General features: G+C 45.5%; 1 long non-coding RNA gene across 1 annotated transcript; it reads right to left on the bottom strand.

Moving 5' to 3' along the window:
- Positions 1–18: 18 nt before the first annotated feature.
- LOC135896205 (uncharacterized) lies at positions 19–26,157 on the bottom strand. The gene is made up of 3 exons (XR_010562631.2): positions 25,866–26,157; positions 23,778–23,822; positions 19–265 (listed from the first exon to the last, which is right to left on the bottom strand). It is a non-coding gene; the product is annotated as an uncharacterized lncRNA (long non-coding RNA).
- Between the last annotated feature and the right edge of the window lie 1,826 nt (positions 26,158–27,983).

Below are 27,983 nucleotides of genomic sequence, written 5' to 3'. Positions count from 1 at the left end.
ATGATTATTAACAAATAATTATGAAAATGCCAGTGTAGAGTTTATGCAGATCGAGTGTGAGCTACAAAGGCGCTCGCTCAGAAGAGACAGCGCTTGAAGCCTTAGGGGGAGGCAAAGGTTCAGCGGCCGCTCGGTAGTCCCAGGTTCACTACAATGTGATCTTCACATGAGCACATAGTGCCTTTGCAGAATCCATCCTTGTGTCCAATGGCCACGCACATGTTCTCGCACTCCACTTCAAAATCAGGACACACCAATCCGCTACCTGCACGAAGAAAGAAAGGAACGAGGATGTCTGTTCGGCATGTTGCAAATAAGTACACCTTAAGCAGCCCAACTTCGCACTTCCCTGTTCCACGAATTCTGGTTTGGGAAAAAGCGGAACCGATGAGATTAAAACGAAAAAAGCCCCCGTCTTCGACTGGTTTTAAGACGCTCAAACGTAAACTTGCCGTCTCACTTCAAGGTTCCGACAGAAAATTTGTTAAATATTTCTGTGTGAAAGCAGTACTCCGAAGACAAGGAATGTGTTTGTATATAGGTATTGTGACCACGAATTTGACTTTATGCTAATGTTACTTGTATTAGTACCCACTCAGACACAATGGCTAGCCCTGTGCTGAGGTGCCCGATGTTTCGGTATAGTATAGTGCTGTTGTGTGACCACATGTGTATGACTACATAGTGTATGACTACAAGACGCCCCTGCTTCGATTTCGCAATTGCAGGATGGGCCTAAAGTACATAGGTAAAATTTTAATTCACAGAAATTCCTTAATAGCTGACAGCGCATTCTCATTTGTGGTGCGAGAATAACGCTTTTCTCTGCAAGTTATTTAACTGGAGAGCCTAAAGTGCATATCGGCTACAGGTAATAAACGTTGGACCACTCGGATATGATGTTAGAACAATGCATTTCACGCCTACGTGTTTCCAGTTGCTGCACAGTTGCCTATTTTTGATGAACGAATGCCAAAAAAAAAATAACCGAAACACCTTCACACCCTAAAAAAAGAAAAGTGGACGACCCAACGTCACATTTAGGCGTATGGTTAAAAATAAAGGAAAAGAAAGAAAATGTCATGCTTGCCAGCAACTATTTAAAACAATAACTTTCATCGAACATAGCCCACATGGAAGTGAAATAGTATAACAAAGAAGTCATTTGCTTCTCACCTCGCCACATGATATTCAAAATAAAGCTACCTGGGTAGACTTTTATGTAACATAAACCTCCACCCCCTTCACAAATGGTATTTCTAGACGGACAGGTGCAACTTGAGAGGCTACGTGGAACGGCGACTTTAAAGGTCCGAAATCTGACGTCTGAAGGAGTTCACGGTGTACGTTTACATTGCAGTTTTCAAAGCTGGCCTACCCGTCGTCAAACAATTTTTTAAGTAAGTGTGGCACGCATTATCCGGGAGATGAAATCGGCGTTGCGTCCAGATGCACTGGACGTTATTTCTTTTGACTGAGTGATTTTTTTTTACTTAGAGGCATGAATAAACGCTGTTTACGCGAAATGACGGGAAAATATATTTGTAAGTCAGTGCTTTTTCTCTGTTCTCCATTTTCTAGAAGGTTTTTCGTCAACCAGTTTGCGAAAATATTCCGCGTAATTGAAAATGGTCCTTCAGAAAACGCCATGACAGCAAAGTTACCGCAGATTTGAACTTCCGCCGCGCCGCCGCATCCTCGTCAAGTCAGACTCGGCGCTTCGCATATATTACCGCTAAAACGTATAATTTTCTGCTTTCGGGTGTTGGAGAAAACCTTAGTTCTAAAATTTAAGCACAGCGTTGCTTCAGAATGGCTCGCGTACAAGCGACTCGCAGCCTCTAAGACCGTTTCCTCCCGGTGGTTCAGTGGCTAGGGCATTCTATTCATGAGTCAGATACCTGGCTATGGGACCGACCACATTCCAATGGGGCGGCGGAAGGCAAGAACTCTCGTGCACCATAGGTGCACTCTAAAAAATGAAGGAAAGAAAAACACGCGGTCAGAATTATTCCCGAGCGCTCAGCTACGTCATTTTTGCAGCCCCAATATTGGATCGCTGAATACAATCAATCAATCAATCAATCAATCAATCAATCAATCAATCAATCAATCAATCAATCAATCAATCAATCAATCAATCTTATCGAGTGTGCGTTGGTTGCACACAAAGAAATATCAAGGGTCGCAAAGAGCGACGCGTCACACATTTCTCTTCCAGTCTTGTCGGCGTGATGCTGTTCTCTCTCGCGGCTTTCGCCCAAAACGGAGTCATGATGTACAGTCAACCGCAAAAGTTTGCGGGGCGCAGGATCTGCCAAGAAGCTGAATTCTCGCGAAGCGTGGTCACGCAGGCTCGAATCAAATATTCCAGCATGTAGTAGCCTTCGCCACCTGCACAGTGATTCGTTAAATACGAAGTGTCATGCATCAACGGTGCAGGAATTCACATTGGAAGGGGAAACCGCATCCCGCAAACTTTTGCTGTTGACTGTACGTATGCGTCACGCAGTCGCTGCGGGAAATGAAGGGGCACGTGCACACTTTCCTCGGCAACTCACTACATAGACGAGATTGTGAACGGGATTCGAGAGCGGAAATGATTACCTAGAAACGCGCTGCAGTTGCTTCCCATGAGGCAGCCCCGCAATGAAGCGCGCTCAAAACGGGCCGGAACGGGAGAACCACGCGCGACAGTAGACGAGCCTGTTATGCGGGCGCAGACGGACGTTTGGCACACGCGCTCAGTAAAACGACAAGTACGCGTGGCGTATTTGCCCGCAGGTAGAATAAAATGAATTTGACGCATTGACAACCTGCGACATGGCAAGTCGCGAGCTGAAATGAATTCTAGGGAGCGCCGTTTCTCCCTAAGAATGAATCGTACAGATGGAGAACCGGCGAAACAGTCCGATAAGCAGCTTCTACGCATCTGGCCGTGCATTGGTAAAGAGTCTTCTCTGCTGCCCAGAACTCTTTGTAAATTCGTGTGAAGGGCGAAGTGCAGGAATATACAGAAGTTGTCAAAATCACATCCTGACTTGGGAAAACTAAAAATAAATTCCGAAGAAAGCGCGGAATGAATTGGACTGTGCTGGCGACTGTATCATGCTCGAAAAAACAGCTTTAAGCTCGCGCAAAACGTTGTGAAAATGGAACGTATAATTATAGATACAACTCAGCTACAAAAAAAAAAAGAAAATGGCCGACGCCTCAAAGAGTAACAATGCGTGAAAAATTCACAAACGGCTACGATACTTTCTAATGCGAAATTTGGGAGCAGCTCTATACGACAGAGAGAGAGACAGCTCTTTATTACGCGTTTTCATTTCGCGATATATTGGCTGGGGCGGGCAATCTGTCTCGTACGGCACGTTGCAAGCGGAGCGAAGTGCGGCACGACTGCCTCGCCAATCGGAAGATCGCGAGAGGCAGTTCGTCGGTGACGTGTGGGCGCGATTCACACCAGCCGCCGACGACAGGCCTGCGCTTATGCGGCGCTTTGTTTACATATATGGTAATGGTGGACGCAATCGTCGCATGCCATCGGTGAACAGATGACGGCGTGCTACTCCTGTGCCATCTCGTAGTGGTTGTCGCCGCAGAGCCCGTCTTGTGCGGCACTGCGCTTGTCACATTTTCGCCATGCCTTCCTACTGCACTTTTCGCCTCATGGTTCCGCTGCACCCTCCTCCTCCGCTTTCCTCTTCGCGCTCTCTTCGCTATCGCCGACTTACACTGCCCGCTGCGCTCCGCGTTCGCTTTTTGTTTCTTCGCTGTGCTCGTTCGCTCGGTTACGCCGACGCTCAACGCAGGAATGGGCGCCTAAGAGCTGCGCTAGAAAAAAATATGTCTACGTGGGCTGTGACAGAGCTGTCTCGATGATTCATGACAAGAATCGATATCAAAGCGAATCAATGACTTGATTAAAAAATTTGACTATTGATTTCATGACCAGGGCGTTTTATAGACAATAAAATTTTTTTATCAAACCGCTATGGCCGTGAGACACCTGTTGTCTTCCAATACAAGCTGTACAGCAAGGCGGAAATACTTCGCCGCTGGTTAAATTAATTTAAAAAGACTAATTAATAACAATTCAGTTAGTAATTTTTTTACTATTGACTTGAGGGCAGTTGTTTACATGGAAAATTTGTAGGGCGTTAGCATTAACGGCACACACAAATTTCATAAATAAAACAAATCGCGCGTAGTTTGAGATATTCATCGAAACTGAAGGCCAAATCCAGGCAATATCGAGACTGAGCGCATCGCCACCTGTTGTGCGTCTGATGGCAACGCCCCGCAAAGAAGTGTGGGGCGAAGTTTGAATGCTAGCATGCCGCGGCAAATTCTGACCCGCCACGCATCCGCACAAGCAGCACGCCAGACAGAGCGTGCCGTATCCGTAGCTGCCGCAACCGGACGAGACGTTCAGTTTGCAACTTCCTCGCACTTGTCGTCACGGGGTGTTTCAGTTTGCTATGATATCGGGGCAGCCTTTATGCTCTCCCGGGGCGCTTGGTTTCGATATTTCCAGGATTTACCGTTGCTATTCGATGATAGAGAGAGAGAGAGAGAGAGAAACAACTTCATGCAGTCGCCTGCAGAACGACACCATGACTAAATGGTGCCGTGACGCGGGCCCTGACATCTTCTCAGCGGGTGGTCTCTACTCAACTCCAGTGCGTGTTACTCCTACGGTCGGTCGCCCTGAGGGGCAATCTTCCGTCGGTTTCGCTCGGCCTTTGTCTTTCAAGAGCCGCCGAGACCTGCTGGATGGCCAGGTTTGGCTTTCGTGGTCGTAGCATTCTGCCGCAGCCGCGAGTCGCGGCGGAATCGTTGTACTTGTCGAAGCTTCGTCGGGGAACTTGGTGCAATCCCATAGGATGTGCGTCAGGGTGGCCCTCTCGCGCTGGCACACGCGGCACACATCACTCACATATAATTTGGGGTATAGATGAGTCATTAACACTGGAGCGGGTAACGAACCAGTTTGCAATTGTCTGAACAACACCGCCTCCGCTCGGCTCAGCCCCGGGTGCGGGGGTGGGAAAGTCCTTCGAGCCAGGCGGTGGAACTGTGTAAGCTCGTTGAACGTCGTCATGCGGTCCTTGGCACTACACCACGCTGGACGGTCGGTTGCAGCGGCGCGGTTGGTTAGCGCTCGCGCCACTGCATGTGCCGTCTCGTTGTGCTTATCGTGGTTCTCCGACGCATCGTTGCCAACGTGCGCGGGGAACCATTTGATTCTAATATATCGATTCTCTCGTTGCAGGTCAGCCGAGCACAGAACGCGCACAGCCTCACCACACACTTTGTCCTTTGCATAATTCCGCACTGCACTTCGCGAATCGCACAACACCGTCTGGCACCCGGGGTCGGCAATTGCCAGGGCAATGGTCAGCTCCTCCGCCTGACACGCCTCGCGGACCCTTAAGCTCGCCGCTGCCCTCGTCGCGCCGGACGACGCCTCGATGACGGTAGCTACGAACGCCGCGCAGTCTCCCTAGTATTCTGCCGCATCCACGAACCTTGCGTAGTCGTCCTTGGCGTGAAATTCGACGAGGGCCTTGGCCCTCGCCGCTCTTCTATCCTTGTTTAACTCCGGATTCATGTTTCTCGGGATGAGGTCTACCCGATTCCGGCGCCGGGCCCCTTCCGGGACAGAATCGTCGCTACTCGACTTTTTCGCCCCGGGCATGAAGCCTAAATATTGAAGTATGCGCCTGCCGGCTTCGGTCATAGAGAGCCGCTTCATCTGGGCGGTCCGTTGCGCTTCCGCAATTTACTCGAAGGTGTTGTCTACCCCCAGGCTCAGGAGCTTGTTGGTGTTCCTACACTCGAATAGTCCGAGCGCCGCCTTGTAAGCTCGGCGTATCAGGGCGTTGATTTCATATTCCAAAGCCTTTCTCAAACTGCCCGGAAAAAAAAACGTTTGCCAGCTCACTTGAAGATATTACATCACCTTACAGTTAAGAAGAACCACAAAAACTGAGGTACCGGATATTTAACAAATATTCTAGGTCGTTTCGAGGTCATTCCCATGAGATTCCAAGATAAAAGCACTAGCCCCGTTTCCTAATTCATGTTTATATATACGCGTACAAATATAAGGATTGTGATGGTATAAATTGCCTAAAACGTTTTTCTCTCCTACGGCATGGAAGCTTGATCCACAGGGTCGCAGATTTCGATATGCGTTTTAAAAATGGAATGTGCGGAGCATACCAACCCCGCGATATGTGTGACGCTGTACGTTGTATTTTACTGTTGAACAGCGTGAAGGGCAGATTATTATAATAAAGTTCACTATGCGAGCTTCGAAGTATAATGACAGCAAATTTGCAGCTAAATGCTCTACGCGGAGGACGGGTCAGGGAGAGCGGGTGGCATATATATCCAGTAGGGCCAAACAAGCCATCCCGCGGTGACTTTGGGGTGTTTCAGGTTAGTAGAACCAAGCTAAAACTTGAGCAGCCTCTTACATCATGAATAGATAAAGATACAATAACATCCGCATTAAACCTTTCGATATGTGTCTTCTTTTGCCCTTTTAAATGCTTTTATATTGTGCCACAATTTTCAAAATAGTGGACTCACAAGGTGCCACGTGCACGGTTCGCATTAAATCTGAAGCGAGCAGTTTCATGAAACTATATATACGTGACCACGAAACGTTGTCCTGAGGCGCGCTGATAACTCAGGAAAGCAGGTGCCCTGCCTATATATGCGCAGTGTTAGCCAAGGCACCCGATATAGCATGCATACCGATGCGAACTTATCCCGGATATATCAACGACGACGGTATCTACCCTTGAAAATACGGGATTCAATCCAAAATGATGGCTTCTGCTGGCGGAGATTCGCAGCAAGGGCTGACAACAGAAAAATCCCTTTCGGATTGTCGAGTAGCCTAACTGACCAATATTTGCCAATTAACGCACTCGGCTTCGGTATTGCGCGGGAAATGGGGCAAAGCACTTCGCATCAGCGTCTGTTAAATTGAGGCTCTTTAACAGTTTTAAAAGCTGACTTGCCAACATTTCGTCATTAGCTAGAAACATCGTATTAGCATTACCAGTGGCCTCACATTAAAATAAAAGGGGAACTAGTGAGTCTTAGGTAAATGAGCCGTCAGGTTTTCTTTTCTCTGCCCATGCTGTGTATCTATCTTGGCCAGTAATAATGATGGTTTATCGAATTCTCAATTTTAATAATAACGACAGAGGTCACTGAAACACCCTGTATTAGACTGTACTATATGCAACTGACAGCGTGCACGTAGACTCGTTACTACTTAAAAAAATAATTTCCAAATAAAAAAACTACAATGTGGGTGACGAAGCATTAGTACTTAATCAGCAAATAAAGAAAATAAAGTCGTACGATGCATCTTAGCCATATGAAATTGATTACATATTCTTTGCAGTGTTATTTTGCTTTGCGATATATTTTTGTGGCCTTAATTGGTATAGCTTTAATTAGGTAAAATATTCGAAAGCTTAAGTATTCCTTATAGAACATCAGATTTATTTGAATTATTTGTAGATAATGTTCATAAACACCAGATACAATTAAGTCTACTATCAGTTATTACTGCGCCAGAAATTGACAATACTAAACTGTCAAAGGTGTATATACAGCTGGGGGGGGGGGGAGCGCAAAGCCAGGAGGGGCACTTGCCCCTACACTGTCAAAAGTAGGGCGCAAAGTAAGTCATTCGCCCCCCCTCCCCCCCCACACACACTTTTGAGAGCGGGCACATTTAAAAAAAATTGTGGGGTTTTCCGTGCCAAAACCACTTTCTGATTATGAGGCACGCCGTAGTGGAGGACTCCGGAAATTTGGACCACCTGGGGTTCTTTAACGTGAACCTAAATCTAAGTACACGGGTGTTTTCACATTTCGCCCCATCAGCGGGCACTTTAAACAAACTAAATTATGAGGTTTTACGTGCCAAAACCACGATCTGATTATGAGGCACGCCGTAGTTGGAGACTCCGGAAATTCAGACCACGTGAGGTTCTTTAACGTGCACCTAAATCTAAGTACACGGGCGTTTTCGCACTTCGACCTCGTCGAAATGCAGCCCCCGTGGCCGGGATGCACCACGCGACCTCGTGCTTAGCAGCCCAACACCAAGGCCACTAAGCAACCACGACGGGTAGCGGAACTCTTGAAAGGACAACCAAACTATAGCTGAAGCTAACTTTTCTTTCTCAGTAGAGCGACCACATATAAATACTGCTTTTCTTTATTAGACATCCCTTGCTTGGACAACGGAATTGTCTTTTGTTTATTCTCGGGACGCGCTGTAGCGGACGATGCACGGGATTCGCCATGAACGATCGCGTTGCGGTTAACACCTGGCGCTGGGCAGTTCCCGCCCTAAGAAACTGTCAGCTTGCGCAACTTGCATCAATCCAAGTTTTTTTTGGATCGCTCTATTCACATTCGAAAACACAATCAGCTTACTGCATTTCACCTGCGTGCAAGGGGCAAATCCGGATAAAGTATTATCCGGACTTCTGGTGTGCCGTACCGTATGAAATCGTTGGATTATCAAATGCTGGAACTGTGTAAGCTCTGTCCAGAGATAGCCTACACAGCGTTGCAGTCTCAGTATCTTATCACAATCAAAGATCAAATGAAACCTCTTACAGGTAGAACTGCCGAATATCATTTTGTAATCACGACCTATCGTAAACATGCTCGGGAAAATGACTTTGGTCGAACGTTCAGAGCCATTTCAATACCAACAGAGCACTGACTTCAATGTTTTCTAAAGACGTGTCACTGCCGACTTTCACGATTTCATTTTCAGGCTGTTTCTCAAGAGCTGCACTATCACTTCTTTCCCGGCAGGAGCAAGAGCAGCGGATATTTTGTATTTTGCAAAATGAGGGCCACTTTTCGGTGACGTGTACCGAAAATTGGCTCTGTGTAGGTTGCTTATGTGCTCTGAAAACAGTCATTGAATAGACGCCTTCTCCCAATTCCTACACGTCATACACGGCATTTGATTGTTTCCCCCCTATTTTCTGTAAAGTATGCGGGGCACGGTGCTTCTATATATTCGAAGTACGAAGCCATGATCTAAGTGACGGGCGAGGTACGTTCGTAGAGAGTTACTTATTGAAGCATTCCAGAGTGCCATGTTGCTGTAATTGTTGACGGAAAAGTCATATATATATATATATATATATATATATATATATATATATATATATATATATATATATATATATATATATATATATATATATATATATATATATATATATATATGTATATATATATATATATATATATATATATATACGGGCACATTTTTACAGAATGCGATATAATTACACGAAGCTCAAAATTTTATTGCAACAGTTCGAAAGAAACAGTTTCACTGGAAATCGAGTTGTAATTCTTTAATGTCGCTCGCATCTGCTGTCTTTTTTCCTGCGAATATTGCAAGTAATTTATGTTGGTTGTACTTCTTTACGTAGAACCTCGATAATACTATTACCTAAACTAGTGATACATTTATGATGCAGACTTAAACACCTAGTACAATTCTCTAATTATTAAAATTGTTTATAGCAAATGAGAATTCTTTATGTAAGCTGTACTGCTGTTACTTGGTGGGATCACGGACCTCTGTGATGCAATCATTGCCTTTGGCCCCGGTATCATCTTGAGATTTTATACAGTTAGAAGAAATAAATGCAAATTAAAATAATTTTTCGGGCCCTCATGGTTTACCATGTGTGATTTATATATAGCGGTCTGTTAAAAATAAATAACTAACAATAGCATTTCAAGGCTTTTTCACTTATGCTAATAGTAATTGGCAAAAATTTGGAGGACGCTTAAGCTTCGCCTTCAAGAGTGGGACGCGACAGCGTTCCCGTCGACCCGCCAAGGGGTATAAGACAATGCGCTACGGCACAGCGATCACTTACGATGCGCCCCGCATCGGACTTAGCGCCCACCTATCACGCGGTGAGCGTCGAGCAACGCAACGTTCGGCGCGGCAACGAAACGTGCGCCTGAGCGAACGGAACGAACCAAAGAACTCGGTGTCTCGGAGGGGAAACGATCTACGCCAGCCAAACATCGTGATCGGCACGGGCAGAGAGATAGATAGTAATCTAAACCGGGAGCACGGCGAAGCGTTGTCAGGGGAGAGGGAGTCCGGCGACGCGCCTGGCAGCGGTCCCAATGCGCGCGCGGCGCGCCTCCTGTCGGGGCAGCGCCGTACATTGAGAGGAGGGGGTCTTCTGTGTTTGCCGCAAGATGGCTCTGCGTGTGCGGAAAGCGCAGAAGAAATGCAGCGGAAACGCACTTCGCAACTCGTGTAATTGTGACTTCTGTACGTTACATGTTCATAATTACCGATATACACCGCAGTATAACTTTCCACGGCTCGTTTCGAAGGCAACACCGCATTCACTAGAGGCACGTTTGCATCGCTTGGAAGCATCGAACTCGTGGCTGAGTGGTAGCGTCTCCGTCTCACACTCCGGAGACCCTGGTTCGATTCCCACCGGGCCAATCTTGGAAGTTGCTTTTTATTTATGAAGCGCCTGCCATGATTTATCGCTCACGGTCAACGCCGCAGACGCCGACGCCGACGACACCGGCTTTTCTGCGACACGAGCTCCTTAACGCTATCGCGTTAATATATATCTAGATATATAATAAAGAAAGAGGGGTCAGATTGCTTGCGGTTTGCCCCTCATCCCGTCGAGAAGTACTTGGTACGCCACTGTAAACTGTGCTTGCGCTGTCCATCCGCCTGACCTTCCCCTCAAGCCACTGTCGCCGCTGTAGATGTAAATGCAGAGCCTAGACACTACTGGCACATATTCACTCTGGGGGATCGTCCAAGAACCGAGTAGTTGTTGTAGCCTGTCACACGTGTAGTAGCCACTATTGTGTGCTATTCATCTTCACCTTCATCCTCGGTATGTGGTGAAAAAGAAGAAGACATAGCTCCCCAGTGGCGCTCAGAATCGAACCCAAGCTCATGCATCAACGTATATTTGGGAGTCCGATCGGCTGACCATAGAGATATCTAGCAATTTTGGCGCTTGACAAACTGAGAGAGGTTTTGCGCATCCATAGACTGAAAGTTGTGGCCCTTGTGAATATATTTGGGAGGCCGCCACAGGAAATGGTTTGTGTCGATATCGCACTGTCTAGGAGTGGCTGCAGTGGAGGGCGCCAGAAGCGATAGAAGTGGCGGCAAACATGTCATGGGTGCCACGTTTTGGACGACACTTGGGTGCCACGTTTTGATGGGGGCGAAATGCGAAAACGCTCGTGCAGTTAGATTTAGGTGCAGGCTAAAGAAACCGAGGTGTTCAAACCTAAACCGAGGTACCCCACTGCTTTGTACACCATAACAATATCATGGTTTCGCACTTAAAAAACAAAGTTTAACTTTTAGTTAAACGAATTTAGTTGAAATAAAGCGCGAAATTGCCAATTCTGATATTGCTATGTCCAAAGTGTCATAGTTGTCATAAAGGGAGGACGATGGGGTGATGGAGAAAAAACTTCGAGTCTGCGCTTCAATACTATACTTGCTTATATAGAGCGTTGACTTGTTACAGCAGGAGGAATATCTGAATTCCTGGATTGCAAGACGCGCAGAATGGAACAGGGCGAAACAGAAGAATGAAGTCCTAGCGCGTGTCTTCCAGAAGAAAATATATACGTTACAATGATTGAGTGTATGCACAGAACTGGGTAATCTTCAAATGGCGAAGGCTGGTCATTTTGCGTCTCGAAAATTTAAGTGAAGAAGCGAATTACTGTGTAGTCGCAACAAGCTCAGGGCAACAAAATTTTTTTCAATGACGATCTTTGATGCTGTATAAAAATCAGTTCCTTTAAAACAGCACTGCAGACAACCAAAAAAAAAAAGAAGTGGCGGGAAGGTAGCCACACTATTGCTTGATAAAGTCAAGCTAAATGGCGTGACTTAGACGTCATGTCGCCATCATGCCACGAACTAACGTTATCGGTCACTGATTCAGCTCGCTCATTCAGCTCCAAGTAAAGGCAACAGTGCCGTTTACTTGGAGCTAAATGCGTGATGCCTTCTGCTTTTGAATCTGAACTCTTGGAGCGTTTCTGATAAGATTGTTGGCTTTGAGAATTTATTGACTGATCATCAACGGGACAGTGCAATTGTGACACATAAACTGGATAGAAGGCCGTGTTCTCGAACCTGAAATATGTTTACGGATACAACGTGGCGAGAAACGACTGTAGTGATCATGGTGGGGACGTTGCCATCTTTGTTGATAAGAGCCTTAACTACATGGTCTCGCATAGAGCGTCCCACATTTAAGTCGCATGATTTGCCACATTATTTGAATCACATGATGTATTCAAACATGACTTGATTGTAGGAGGTGTGTTCTCTGAGCCTGGAAACCAGCATTATTAAACTAAGCAACCTTTTGCAAGATTTACGTGCCGAGCACACATACGTTATCGCTGCGGGAAATTTTATTATCCCTGGCGTGAAATGGGATGGAATGGAACCGGGTACGGGTGAATGTGGTCGAGACTCCACAGCCATAAAGATATGGTTCCCACATCTTCTGACATAAGCTGTACAATATTATACAAACCTATGGTGACAGTAAATCCTTTCTGAACCTGGTATTTTTAAGCACTAAAGTGGTTTGGACACCTCACACCGTTTAAATTTTGCCCAAATTATCGGATTATTCAATTGTATGGTTGGCCTTAAAGTTGGAGTCTTTTTCAAGGACTCTAGGTATCCTTATTCTTACAAAAAGTTTAACGAATTTGGGGATACTACCATACTAGACGAATTAGCTGCCTGTTTTCAGCTGTTTGAGGAACAAGCTTGAAATCACTCAGTACATATCAATGACTTGTGGCTAGCTTTCAAGTAGCAGTTCACAAATGTATGTAGACATGTAGGATGAAAGGGACTCACAGTTCGTGGATTACGAGAGGATAGAACAGAAAGAAAAAAGTGGCCGGACGTATGGCAAGGTATAAGTACGCGCGATTACGTCCCTCAAAGTAACATAACGAATGTAAGCAAAAACTGCAATCACTCACTCAGAATTAAAAAGATAACTTCTATAGCGTAACGAATACTTTTCTGCGTGATAGATTTCCAAAAAATTTTGGCGACATTTAGCATCAACCAAGAAGACAGTGTCAAAAGTAAACACAAAACAGTGTCTTATTGAGGGCAAACGTAGAATAGCCGGCGTTTCAATATTATTTTTGTTTTGTTTTGCAGGTAAATTCACAACTGTTGATGCAAAGCCTTCGTGACTTGTGTTACTTCGGCATCCTTTAGTTGTTGAGGCACTGCAGTTGACATATGAGGTAATGTTGAAGTTACTGTTGTAGGTAAACGCAAGACACAGACCCGTATGAGATACCGAATTTGTTTCTGAAGAAGCACGCGGAAGGGGAGCCTAGGTATCTTTTCATGACTGCCATGAAGTCAGCGCTTTTAGCTAAACTAACAAAAGATAGGAAAGTCCGTAAGATCGTGCAGGTATTCAAAGACGAAGTCATTGGATCGGTTTCAAATTTCCGGTCAATTCCCAACTCGCTTACAGCAAGGAAGCTATTGTTTCCAAACACATTCGACAGTATTTATCCGGGGCGAAAATCGTCGTCGGCTATCAAGACGGGTTTTGAGAGGGCTTTTCAACAGTATTACAAATATCGCTAGAAAGAGTTGATGATTTCTTTACAGTACTCGACGGTAAGGAACACATATAAGGTGCCCCACGCAACTTGAGCGAAACTTGAAAAATGTGCAAATACCATGTTGTTGGACAGAACCAAGGTAATGTTCTTTACCGTCGTTTGGAGATACTGAGATGATATCTTGCATAATTATTCCGCACAACTACATAATAAGTTTTAACTTATTGATCAACTTCTCAAATATTATAGTTAGAGGAAAGATGTTAGTGAGAAAATTGCAGAGCAACATGAAAAACTAACGGTGCAGCTGCCTGTCGCTCGATACGTGCTACATAAAAGTGTTCTTCCAAGCGTGAAAGGAGCTCACGAAATACACGAAAAATTGTTGCGCGACAGGCCGCTCGAGGCATTGCATCCAGTGAAGCCTGCACACGGCTATTTACAGCAAGAAATGGCACTCGCGAGCCAATATAGAACTTCGAATCGCACTTCAGATGCCGCGTGTCGCTCATCATAGGCAAACCCTAGAGGGTGCTTGCAAGGAAAGCGCCGCGCGTACAGCCATGCGTATAGCATGTCTCTGCATGTTATATTATTCCGCAACCTTTCATAGATTAGCGGGTATCGTGGGGCAAAGCATTATATTGAGTGCCTTTTCGCGTCTTTCTTAAGTATATGGTTGTGTTTATCTACAGTAAATTTTATTTCTGAATCCGCTTTTATGATCTATCACTTCGGGTGCCCATCCAAGGGTTAACTGCTTGGTGGCGGCGTCCGAGCCCGAAACGAGGGGTGAATTGAACGATGCCTGAAGTGCGTTGTTTTAACCCCCCCCTCCCCCTGGCTCGATTGTATATATTGGTAAAACCTCGAAATCTTACGTAACGATTAGCGTGGAAAGTGTCATGTTTCTTTTTTTTGTTTTTTTTTCGGGTTGTCGATTCGGTTCACTTTGTCGGTAACAAACTTACGGCTCCTGTAGTTATTTTGGGCGCGTATAAATTCGTCGTACGGGTACAGCAAGCTCGCTACGGTGTCTAAATAACCCGAAACCAGTCAGTGCGCAGCAACTGTAAAATATTTTGAAACGACGCAATGAATGCACAGTCGGGCATTGTCACGTTCGCCTGGGGGAAGGAGCTCGCTCGTTTTCCCGGACTGTGGACTACTTGAAATAAATGTCGCAACAGATATACGAACGCCCTCGTAGAGGCGGTTTCCTTTGTCGACATTGACACTATAAAATTCAAGCACACAAACATAAATTTTCCTTCACGCACGTGAGACCCGTATGTCTGCCGTATACTTTGTACACATGGCGAGACAGCCAAGCTTCTCTTTTCTTCCAAGGCAGACTAACCTGCGATGCCAACGTACCTGCGGCAACACCGAGGGCCGGACCGAAGCTCTTTTGTCCTTTGAAACGTCTTCGTCACCAACCGGCAACACTTTGCATTTACAGAGGCCGGCTAACATATAAACAGGTTTATTTAGAAAGCCTGACACATTGTCAAGCGGCGGCCCGATAGCGGCTCGTTCACTTCCCCTCCTCATCCTTTGATACTCGCTTAAGTATACGCTTTGGGGCTTGGGACGGTAGCCTTATATTAGGTCTCTTTACTGAAATTTCTCCAGTAATTTCTCATACACCCCTCATTTCAAGTGGGCGGGGCTACCAACTTTGGAACTCACAAAAAAAAGCAAAACTGGGTAATAGGGATCTATTACCCAGTTTCGTTTTTTTTGTGACAAGCAGCACAATATTTAAGGGAACGCCACGTAACTGTCTTTTCCTTGAGCGGGGCACCGTGTCTACTTGGCTATGGGCGCCGCCCGAGAAGTTCATCTGTCTCAGTGCAGCTGGTATATGTGGGGCTGTGGCATGCCTTCCGAAAGCATATATTGCAATTTCAGTCACTGAACACGACGAACATGCCAGAGAATCTAACCTGCCAACGCCGTTGCCTCCGGCTCTCCCGCTACCAGCGTTTACGTGACGGCGCGAATTGGCCACTTGGAGTAATTGATTTCAACACCTAAAAAATAAAGCCTACAAAACACTCGAACCGCGTCACTACAGACGAATTACTGGCCCATGCGGGAATCGTTTGTGAGGAAATTCAACTCCATCCGATCACCAATTAGAACAACTACGTTGGAGAATATTATACTCGGCGAGTTGGTACTATTCCAGGTGGCAGGGGTATCGCTCAAAATAACGTATGCCAAGTTAATCTCCACGACATACCTGATTACGCACGCGGTACCGCGAAGAGTGGCCCGCGGTGCCACCACACTTTGACATAGTAGGGCGGCGCAAAATACAGCTTCGCTTTATTTTCGCATTAAATATAATAATACATTTACTCCTGTAAAACAAGTAATAACTCGTGCATAAAAAAAATGTTGGAAGGCTAGTAAGCCGCTAGTTGAAGTTGATAAAAGACAACGTCTTCTTGGGCGAGAGGGGATTGGGCGTACGAACCGTATAATTTATTGTGAGAGCCGCGCTTGAGCGACAACCTTTGATCGACGTTAGCTGCAGCTTGGATCGCCTTCTACGCTTTCAGCATCGTCACAATCGATAAAATCGTCATCCTAGTTATGATCAGTTCTTGAGAGCTACTTGGTTCATACTTGAAGGGTGGCTAAAACCGCGCTGGAGTTAAACTGGCGAATTTAATCACCAGCGCGTGTGAAAGTCGCTTGCAGAAGCTAAAAGGTTGCAAAAAATATAAAGAGACTTTCGACAAAGATAAACTGCAGGTTATGCTCTATATTCATCACGTTTCGCACAACGCTAAAAAAGTGGCGAGCCATTATGGGGTCAAAGTCGTCTTCTCGGCTCCATGTAAACTAGGCAGAGTGTGCCCTTTGGTGATGCAATAAGCGTAGGCCTCAGTGCATAACGAAGCACGATGAGCAGTTGACTGAGTGTATTTGTGGAGTTGTTTATCTAACTACCTACACCTGTGACAGGTTCTACAGCAGACTAACGGGTAGGCGTTTCAACGAAAGGGCACGTAAACATAACGGGAATGTAAAAAATAATGCAGGAGGCACCTTAGCCCAACATTGCAAAGAATGTAGAGGTAAAGGTGAAGGTAAGCAAAAGACTACTAGCAAGCCGATCTTGAAAAACACGACCTTTTGGTTCAGATCGAGAGACCAGACAGAAAGTGAGATTGTGTGAGCATTTCACGTCATAAAATCTAGCGACAAGTGTGTCAGCAGGCCGTTTGTTTCGATTTTACACGAAGGAATTGCTTTTTTAGGAAGCCATTTGTTAAAAGAAAGGTAGCCTTTACTCGTGGTTTGTTTGGTTTTTTTCCCTTCATGTAATCACTCGCGAGTTAAGGCTGAGATTCATCATATATTGCCGTGTTTTATTAATCTTCCCTCATGCCATTTTCACAGGTTTTCAGGTTTTCAATAGTGCCACCTTCGCCTTTACTTTGATTATTGTCTTTAATTCTGTCATCTTCAGTTATCTTTCGTCCCTTCCTACGTCATCGGTGTTGACCTTGTTTTAGCCCCGTTTTATAGGTACCATGGCGCTTTGTCATTGCCTCACTTGTCGCCTACACTTCGATTACTGTTATGACATGTGCCGTCATCGTTTTTTGACCGCTCAATGTTGGTGCGTAGAACAGGTTGGTTTGGTTTCCTTCCCTCATGTTTACTCGGTACAAGCAGCGTTACAGTTAGTCTGCAGAATTCTCTTATGGTATCTCTACAACTGCGAGTGACGATGTGGTCATGTGCTTGGATTCCTGCTTGAAATAGTATTTGCTTTGATTTTCAAGAACAAACATTTGGCACTGTGCGCTCGTGGTGAGTTGTGTGACTCGTTCGCTGGTGCTCGTTTTTTCGCGTAGTTCTAACCTCCCTTCTAGTCATCATCAACGCGGCACAGAATAAATTTTGTTGTTCCTCATCAGTTTTGTCACATTTTAATACTTCACTTTCTTTTGGATCGGTCCGCGAAAGCGGTTAGAAACAAAGATTAGAAACACGTACCCAATACGATCTGTATTGGGTAATTGGCGGTAACTCTTCAATTAGGACAATGTCTTGTAAAAACCAACACAAATTAAACCGCCTGAACCTAACCAAGGACGTCAGAAACATCAAATTTTGTTTATCCCAGACACAAGAAAGGGTCAAAACGCCCAGACGTTACCACGGGCGTTACCGCAGCAGTTGTATTGGATACACGTACAACTAATCACGAGGACGTCCAGATAACACCCATACGATCACTAACGAACATCCAAGCTTTTTTTAAAAAATATTTCATACTGGTGTTGTTTAGGCTCACGCAATGAAAAACATTTCTATTTACTTTATCTCAGCGCATGGTTGTCTTAACCGAATGTTTTCAGATATCCAATTCACGCATGGGGGACTCGAGCACCACTGGCAGCAATGCTCCGGAGAAGCTTACAAGGGGGGCTCGATTTGCTGCCTGCACGCCACATACAGCCTGCATGCATCACCGTTCATTTACTACAGCTATCGATACGCAAATTCGCAACCACCGCACCCCCTGCACACGGCGGGGCAAATCGGGGACGAGGGAAACAGCGGGTGCCGTGCGCAACCTGGCAGGCGCCGATGACTTACTTTCTCCGTGTCGTTGTGCTCTGTAAATATGAGTGTGTGTGCTGAACCTACAATTATCGTCGACATCATGAGTATGAACCGCGACCAATTCACGAATGTGCATGCTTGTAGCGCCCAGAAATAGCATTCGAATACTCGCGAAAAACTGGGACCTTTAAACACCCTTTGCCTGACAGAGAAAGAGAGGGAGAGAGAAAGCTTTTATTGAAAATGAAAAAAAGCAGAGTGTTTAGCCAGCGCATTTTCGCCTACATGCTACTCTGCAGGGAGTGGGACGAACAGGAAAGGCCCTAGAAGAAGGTAGGCAGAACAAAAACATCGATGCTTCTTCCTGCGTTCTCGCGGAATATGTCGACGGTTCTCATTCACTTCGTATGCCGGATTAATTTTCATTGTCATAAACAATCAATTCACGTGGTCACTGTCACGAAATATATGAACTGAGAGGTCATAGATGTCGTGATGCCCTTTCTTGCGCGGACTCGCTTACAATTTTAAACTGGCACTTTCGTTTCTAATAAGGGATGGCTGCCGCTGTCATTTTAGATCATTGTGGTCGGTGCCGATCGCAGAAATCGTGCTTATTGTTAGAAGTTTCCATGCTCGGTAGGAAACACTCTCTAGAACAGTCGAGCTACCCCGTGCACATGATGGCTTCGTGACTAATGGGATCTCTCCCCTCAGAACACTTATTCAGGCCCGCCGCCCGTTGGTACGCTCATCGACTTACTCATGACAGCTGCACATGTGCGCAGTTGCATTGAAAAGAGATGTAAAAGTTAGAAAAAAGTGACGCCACAGCACTTTTAGTCAACTTTCGCGTTATTTTTTTCGGCAACATAGAGAAATAGCATGTCATGGCGCACCACGATCCGTTTGATGCGGTTCATGTGCTTTCTCGGCTTGCCTGTCAACTCGCACGGCTTCATCAGGTTTCTCGCTAGTGTTATTTGACAAATAAATAACGGGCATTGTTGACGCAGGGAACACCTAAGTACTTCGCCCACAGATCCTCCTGTCCGCCTCTTTGTAAACAGCGCCCTTGTGACGCGGAGCTCTTGATAAATTTCGACCTCCTTGGTACTGTAGCCTGCACCTACATCTAAGTACACGCGCGTTTTTCCATTTTACCTCCATCGAAATGCTGCTATCACTGCAACGTATTGAACTCGCGACCTTATGCTCAGCAGCTGAACGCCATATATATTTATTCCGTAAGCCACTGCGGGAGACAAATCCACTGAGCTTATTTTTTGAACAGCAATAAACGGGCATATATATGTCTTTCCTTCTCATAAAGCTAAAGTTAAGGTCAAACATGGGGACATTCTAGGTTGAGGATTGCAGAGATTCGCTACTGGCACCCAGAAGCTGGGCTCCCAATGAAGTCCGTATAGTTAACAGAATCTCCAGTTAACGGCTGAAACGATCGTAAAGAAGCATAAAATGTTCTCATTGGCTGACTGCTCAAAATTGCCCGGCTTGATCAAAAGTTCGCTATTAAAGGTCACTCTTCTATCCCCAAGCTTGCCTGTGAAACGTTAATCCACACTAAAGTCGAATTTGCGTCACCAGTTTGGAGTATTTATTGGATTTACCTAATTAATGCTTTGGAAGCGGTCCAAACTTGTGATGTGTGATTTCTAACATCTGAGTAAGACCAGCGCAAGTGTGTTAGTGCTATTAAATTATCTATCTCTTAATATGTAAATATTTTTTTTTCTCGTTCCTCCCAGCTTGGTGCGAACAGTTTCTTTCTTTCTTTTTCTTCGTTTTTTGTTTCTCGAGTTGCTTTATTTTTTTCTTCTAATAAGGGTGTACGACATACACTGCTGTTTTGACGCTGTTGCCGCTGCCTGTAGGGCCTCAGGCCTCGTCAAGCTGCTCAATGAGCAGAGTTTTGTCTGGGGTCCATTTTTCCTTTACTTCAGGAAAATAAAACTGGTTCTGATTCTGAAAAAAAAAGCACTACTCTCTGTCAACACGTATACGCTAACCGAATCCCTGTTTACACGGATGGTTCCGTCTCGGAAAATTCAACGGGCGCCATTGTTCTACCATCTCAATCGGTCGTCATCAAGTTTCAGACTTCACACGTAACGACATCTACAGGTTCCGAACTTGCCGCTCTTCACGCTGCTGTCGAATACATTGAAAAAGAACCGCCCAACAAATGGGCAATATTTTGTGATTCGAAAGCAGCCCTCCAGAGCTTGCGAAGTTTACGACATGGCAATTATGAACAGCTGGTCTCACAAATCAACGAAACCTGTCATTGCGCTTCTGAACGAGGACATATCATATTTCAGTGGCTGCCGGGACATTGTGGCGTCGTTGGTAATCACCTCGCCGATGACACTGCCCGACGTTCCCAGGCTTGCGCACCGACACTCCTTATACCTTTATCGAGGTTCGACGCTGCAAGAGAGCTTCGCAGTCTCGCTCGTACCATCACGTTAAGTTACTGGCATACACCACAGAGCTCTAAGTGTCGTTTATACAGCCTCGACCCATCACTGAAACTTAAATTACCAGCAAACCTTTCGCGACGTGACGCAACACTGCTGTGTCGGCTGTGGGTAGGAGTAGCATTCACCAACTCCTACAGCTATCGTATTGGAGTGGGGGATTCACCAATGTGCGCTAAGTGCAAGTGTGAAGAGACCATCAGTCATCTTCTGTGCCACTGTTCTCGCTTCGATAATCAACGTGCGACTCTCCAGTGTGCCTTGAATAGACTGGGTGACAGGCCATGTACGGAAGCGAAGATTTTGGGAGCCTGGCCTCACAGTTCATTAGCCCAGAAAGCAGTTCGAGCGCTTTTTCACTACCTGAAGGCAACAGACTTGAGTGCCCGACTTTAGACATCCTACACCTAAGTTTACTCTCTCTCTCTCTCTTTCACTCCCCATTCCCCTCCCCACGCGTGGGGTAGCGAACTGGACTCAGTCTGGTTAACTTCCCTGCCTTTCCTTCTTCCCTTCTCTCTCTCTCTGTCAACACACTGCAAGATTTCCCAACTGTGTCTTTCTCAAAGAACTTTACGACCACTTTCCACACTTGCGTAATACGATATCCTTTCCACCTCACCCAACTTCTCAACGACTATTTAACAGCCTAAGTGCACAGCGCTTACGTGGTACCGCCAAACAATTTAGTAGATTGTTCTCACGTTCTCGCCCATCAATGCACTGCAGCGGACGAGCTGCCAGAATTATTAGTTCATGAGCACGATCAGCAAGAATTAAAGTAGTGACTGACAACCTAATTCGGGAACTAATGACTTCACTCACACCTTTGACATGTTTTACGTTCGCTATGCCTTTCATGCCCATACAATTTGCGTCCCTGACATATTTATGTGGTACTTAGTATTTTCATCGTTTTCATGAGCCCTGTGATTACTGGTATACATGCTCCTCCTTGCGTGTTATCGCGCAAGCTGTATTTAAGAGACCATGAATGATTGTAGTCATCATGATGATGATGATTATTTCCCGACCCCTAAATGGAGCATACGTTCTCAGTCCTTATTTTTGAAACTGCGCCTCTCAGTTTTCCAGTATTCCCCTTCCACTTGTTAATATTACACTAATTCCAATTAGTAATTGTCTCCATAAGACTTCACTGCCCAATTGGGAAGTAAGCAGCAGGAAAAACATCACTGCTGTGTTACACTGCGTGCCAAGCTCAGATGGTTAGAACTAACTCACTATAACTTACAACCTAAAGCGCTTGTCTTCTATCTTAACTGAAATAACGCGAGAACATCAACGAACAAGAAGGGGAACTGAGGAGTCCGATTTTCATTAGCTACAACTGTAAGAAGCCAACAGATAACACCAGGGAAAGCATAGGTGAAAGTGCTTGTGTTTTTATTTGAAGTGTAGAAAATGATAATCTCTATTGAAGTGAAAGTGAACGGCCAAATCACTTGCCGCCGATGGGAGCCGAACGCACATCCTCCGCTTTACGCGTGCGTTCCACTTCCGATTGTGCTGCGGCTGCAGGTGTTTTCATACCGTTGAGCACTATTTTGACCGATGGCGTTACGCAGCACATCAACTTTTTTCGGAGCAGACAGCTGACCAATGAACCCTCGTGCGCTACCAGAAGGCATGAAACCTGCCGGAGTCGAGATCTTCGCTATACAGTGAAAGAGAAGGAGGGGATAGTAAAACAGTTATATTGCCTTTAAAAAAAATTATGAGAGGACAATTTTCATTACCTGTGAAAGCCAGCCATGGTTGCTTAGTGGCTATGGTGTTGGACTGCTAAGCATGGAGGTCACGGGATCCAATGCCGCCCACGGCGGCCGCATTTCGATGGACGTGAAATGCTAAAACACCTGTGTACGTAGATTTAGGTGCGCGTCAAAGAACCGCTCGCGGTCCAAATTATTTCGTAGTCCCCCACAACGGCGTGCCTCATAATCAAATAGTGGTTTTGGCACGTATAACCTCCTAATTCCTATTTTTTTTTGCGCATGACAGCGTTGCAATTCACACAGCTACGACGCTATACGGACTAACTTCTTTTAAACAGAGGTGCATGCGAATGCTACAGTACGCCCCAAATGATTCTGTTATTATAACGAACAATCAGTCCGGCTGAAATATTTATAAACAGTAATTCAAACTATGGTTCACCCGCCGCGGTTGCTCAGTGGCTATGGTGTTAGGCTGCTGAGCACGAGGTCGCGGGATTGAATCCCGGCCACGGCGGCCGCATTTCGATGGGGGCGAAATGCGAAAACACCCGTGTACTTAGATTTAGGTGCACGTTAAAGAACCCCAGGTGGTCGAAATTTCCGGAGTCCTCCACTACGGCGTGCTTCATAATCAGAAAGTGGTTTTGGCACGTAAAACCCCATAATCTAAACTATGGTTCATCGACGGTAAGAGGCTTGTTTATAGTGGCCTAGCTTTTCATAACATGCTTCAGGCTCCGAAACACTTCATTCTACAGTAATATTTAGCAGTATAACACTAAAAGAAAATATATTGGGCGCTGTCCCACTCGGAGAAGAATTTATAAAAAGCAGGAGCTCAATATGCTGAGAGATGGCGAACAAAGGAGCCGACAACCATAGAAGCTATGTATTATACAAAAGGAGTATGTCTGCCTGCTGAGGAGCATTAAGTGTTTTTTTAAATATTCTTGATTACTTTTTCTCTCTATACGAAAAAGAGTGAATACATAAACAATGCGTCGCCAAAAAAAGACCAGTTCAGTTGCTCAAATTTTTCTGTGAGTTTAGTAGCTGACAACTTCCTTGCTATGTTGTATCGCTAAAATTATTCGAATAACAAGTGCGAGTATGGCGTTTTGTCATAGCAACACACCAACATGCTTCGCGTGGTAAAATGGTATGATATGCTGTTAACTTCCAAAGTGGCCCACTAGTCGCGCATCTTATAACTACGGCAACTTACCGAACCTGGCTTTAGGTACGCCTCTGAGATCACTCAGGGAACCTGCTGGAAGAAATATGTTAAATGAAAGAGACGGAGATATTACAAAGAAAAAAAGAGCAAGCAGTCACTACGCAAAAATTACAATGTTCAGACGAGCTTGGGGTTAACAGCAGCAAAACTGAAGTTTTAACCATTTATATTTGCTTACGAAACAAGAAACAGGACTGATCGCCTTGTCTAGTCATTTACGACAGTGTTCTCCCATCCAGTTATTATTTTGTGTTGTTCCTGTAATAGGTGCGTTTCACTGGGATGATCTACTGCATCTACTGCATCTCCTGACTCCTAGAGGCAAATATTTGTATTATAAGAACACAAGACCTGGGATTTGTCTCAAGCTGTTCAAATGGCTATGGCCCACAGCAGACCGAAGCAAATAGATTTGTTCACAAATTTTCCGACAAACTGAGCATAAACTCTAGCCATAGAGACAAGTCTATTCCACAAGTCACTTATACGGTATATAGTGTGTAAGATTATTATTACGGAAGGAAGGTCTGAGAGGCTGCCCTTCATGACTTAAAACAATTGAATGACCTATAGTGTCCACAGACAAATGCATTAGACGCAATGACTGGAGATCAGCATATTTGCCTGAAACCGTAGAAATGTTCTTTTTTTCTCCTCTAAAGGTCGTTTGCACTGCTTTCGGCCAGGCGTCTTTTGAGACGAGGGTATGCAAGCACTTTCTATACAGAGCTGAAATACGTACACGTTGATCAAAGGCAAACTTTCATTGCCAACTGGTCAGATTAGACGGATCTATCACATTGTTTTACAAATATCTCCCAACGTGGCAGACCGGAGCTGCGATTGTCACTTCGATACTTGCGCACATTCAAAAAAAGGGGTCTACTAGACACCTCGTGACCTGCACCGTCGTGTAGCTAAAGTGAAGGCGTACAAAGAGCTTCTTGAAGCACTCGCTCGAATTTCCTGACAAACATTCGCATTTGCAATATGCGAAGGCCTCGACATTCGCGACACCTTGGCAAGCCTTCTGTGCATTTTCCCTGTGGCGCCGCATGTCGTCGTCTCGGGCTTGATTCTTTTCGCTGCTTTTCTACGCAGATTGCCACACCCACCGCGAAGTGTATTCTCTTTCAATGAGGACACGGGGCCTGCTACACAGTTAAGCGAGAATGTCTCCGCAATAGGCGGGATTTATTTAATAGAGGAACCTTGTTTTGATACTCGAACAACATTTACTCATGCATGTAAGCACAGCAAAGATCATCAGCAGTCACTTTTTGAAACTACCTCCTTGTCACTTATATTTGGCACCATCGCCATATCGTATATTAGAGTGAGGGAGACTGACACTGCGTATCTCTTCACCTGCGTCCCCGGATTAAGCAGGTTGATCTGAGGTCGAAGTCGATGGGCTATAGATGACCTGAGACGGTATCGCTTTCCTTCTTCAAGAATAGTGCGATCGTCCTACCTTCATATCAGGGTGACTTACCGATTCTGACTGGCAGTACAGGTTAGCAGGTCCATTAAGCTCTCCGTCCGTCTTCAGTACGTGTGCACGTGAGAAAATAACAGGCTCTCCCGTGTCCAATAGCATAACCCAACGCACTTAGTATACATAAGGCCTGCCCCAACGCATAGCAGAAAGCTGGTGCGTCACCATTATTGGTGATGCGCCCAACTGGGGTTACGCCAGCATCTGGTCAAGTGCAGACAAGAACGGATTGACTGGGGGTTACTTCCAAGGATGAACTAGCATAGAAAATGACGCTATTCGGCAGCAGGGAAGTAGTTCAGACACAGTTGCTCTTGGTGCCTGCGCTAGTTTATTTACTGACATCGAACGGACTCGCCCAGAATGTAACTGATTATAATTTAGTAAACTCGACCGGAAAAAAAAACTGATACGCTTAACGCCACAATTCACTTCCCGTTTTAAAAAGCTGGTCAAGAATTCTGGTAAGGAACAATGATTTTCGCAGTGTCGGCGTGACCACAACTACCATGTTTATAATAGCGTGCACAGTAAAAGGGAAGCGTATAAAACGCCCAATAAAACCACAGATTGCTTACCTGCCAGAAGAATCGTAAGTACAATCGCCCTCGATGGCATTATAGCTTGTTGCTCTTGCTTCGGGCTTTTTACTTGAAACTCCGCTTTTGGTGTGAGTGCACTTCCAACAGTGTTCACAGAACGCAGCGCCTGAAGCAATGCGATTCACTTCTAGCAATTCGTACTTTGCGCATCCAGAAGCGATACACTGAGAAGCGGCATATGAACCCGGGCGACCGCGCGTATTTTTCTTGTTTTCTATTCTAAGCGGAGCCGCAGCTGCCGGTTCTTGTTAATATACTTCGTTAACATCTGTTGTTGTACCTAGGGCCTGCTTTGGGATGTTTGAAAGGTTCTCTATTAGCTGTCACTGGAAACTTTCGGCCTTGCAACGCTGAATGAGGCTTTCGAGAATGCTCACTTGCAGCTGTCTGTACACTCTTCTGTGCAATCTGTCTGTACAATCTTGCTGCTGTCTGTACACTTCAATTTTGTTTATGAACCCCGTATTTACGATCGGCACGCATACGAACTGCTTCGTGAATAGTATATTGTGTGGGAACAGCTGCCTGTCCACAGGCTTCTGAAAAATAACCTCTGTTACGTGTTAGTGCATGTTGAAGTACCTGTCGGGAGTTGATCAGGGTGAATCGCCACTGAAAATACCTGTAGTTTCAGTGTAGACGGGGATGATAATGTGGACAACTTTATCAAATTCCAGATATCAGTTAAGAAGGCAGCTATATGCGCCTGCAGAATCCTTATGCTCCGTCATCACTACAGCACTTGAGCATAGAACTCACAAATGTGTTACGCAAAGGCATTATTTATGTGCAATAATTTATTGTACATTTACCGTGCAGCACAACGATGAAATAGATAGTATTCTGAAGCAAAAAATATTTCTACTGAGTGCGTGCGTCAAAATACCCATAGTGTAAAAACCATAGCCAAACTTTATGAGCCTAAATCGCAAACAGGTGAAGTGCATGCGCCTGCAGATGCTTGGCATGGATGTACAACGTGCTGACATTAAAAAGACACTAGTTAAAAAACCACTAAACCACTTTTGATTGGTCGACTACTATATAAAACGCCTTTTTATTACGAACCGATATTTAGCTACCTCTCCAAGCTTTTCTCGTCTTGTCGGGCGTAGGGGTAGGACAGCCTCCGCGCCGCGCCTGCATCCCCATCCCCGCCGCTGGCGATTCTGCAGTGAGCAGGTGCTTCGCCAGTGGCACCATGCGTTCTCTCCTCTCTTACACATCAGATGGCGCGTCTCGCTTATCATCGCGTGTTCTGCGCCAGATGTCGCTAGCGTACCTCCACTCGTTCTATATAGACAAACTTCATCTTTATAAACAAGGTATACCTATGACGTCACTCGCGCTCAGGCACAAGGGCCCAATAAAAGAAGGTACGCGTTTTGCTATTTCTCGAAGACCCACTTTAATTCAAGGGCACAAGAGTCTGCGGCATACCTAGCTTTCCTCAACGGCAATAAAACGCTCCTAAGCAATGCAATCACCCACCTGCCAGAAGCCACAGGTTCGCAGGAGGCAAACGGTAGGCAGCTGTATGTATGACGTCATGGCCTGGAGCAAGTCTATGCGCGGCCCCAACTAAATGTTCGCCGCCTAGCGGCCACGCCGAGAACCAGCCGATGTTGAGGTCCGTTCGATTCGGTTGCACCACTTGAACCCAGTTTACGGTTCCGCACTTTTGCAGAATCAGTTCAGTGGTGCAGCTGCAGCGCAACATTAGCACCACGGAGAAACGAATGCCAAGATGCAGCTGTTGTACAGGTCTTCTGCGTCGTGTCGCATGTTGTTTACGCGCCGGTGAACTTGCATGGAACTTGCGTTACTTGTGCTGCGCTGTTTGCGGTTGTCTTAGAAAAAGATTGGTCAGATTTCTTTTTCTTGTGTACGTATGTGTGTGTGTGTGTGTATCGTTGCTGCACTGAATGGGCCTTTGGACTCAGACAGTGAAGAGGAGTTGGATGACTTGGTCGCAATGTTGGCCGTAAAGATGGTGTGGGAAGACAGAAATCGTATCGATTTCGGTCTTTCTTCCACGGTTCCATCAAGACGTCGTTGGCAGCTATTTTGATTTTGCGTTTAAGCGGCTCTTCC

Source organism: Dermacentor albipictus, unplaced genomic scaffold, assembly GCF_038994185.2.
Source record: "Dermacentor albipictus isolate Rhodes 1998 colony unplaced genomic scaffold, USDA_Dalb.pri_finalv2 scaffold_48, whole genome shotgun sequence".
NCBI classification, from domain to species: domain Eukaryota; kingdom Metazoa; phylum Arthropoda; class Arachnida; order Ixodida; family Ixodidae; genus Dermacentor; species Dermacentor albipictus.
Note: the sequence above shows the minus strand (reverse complement) of the source record. Positions and strands in the feature narration are given on the sequence as shown.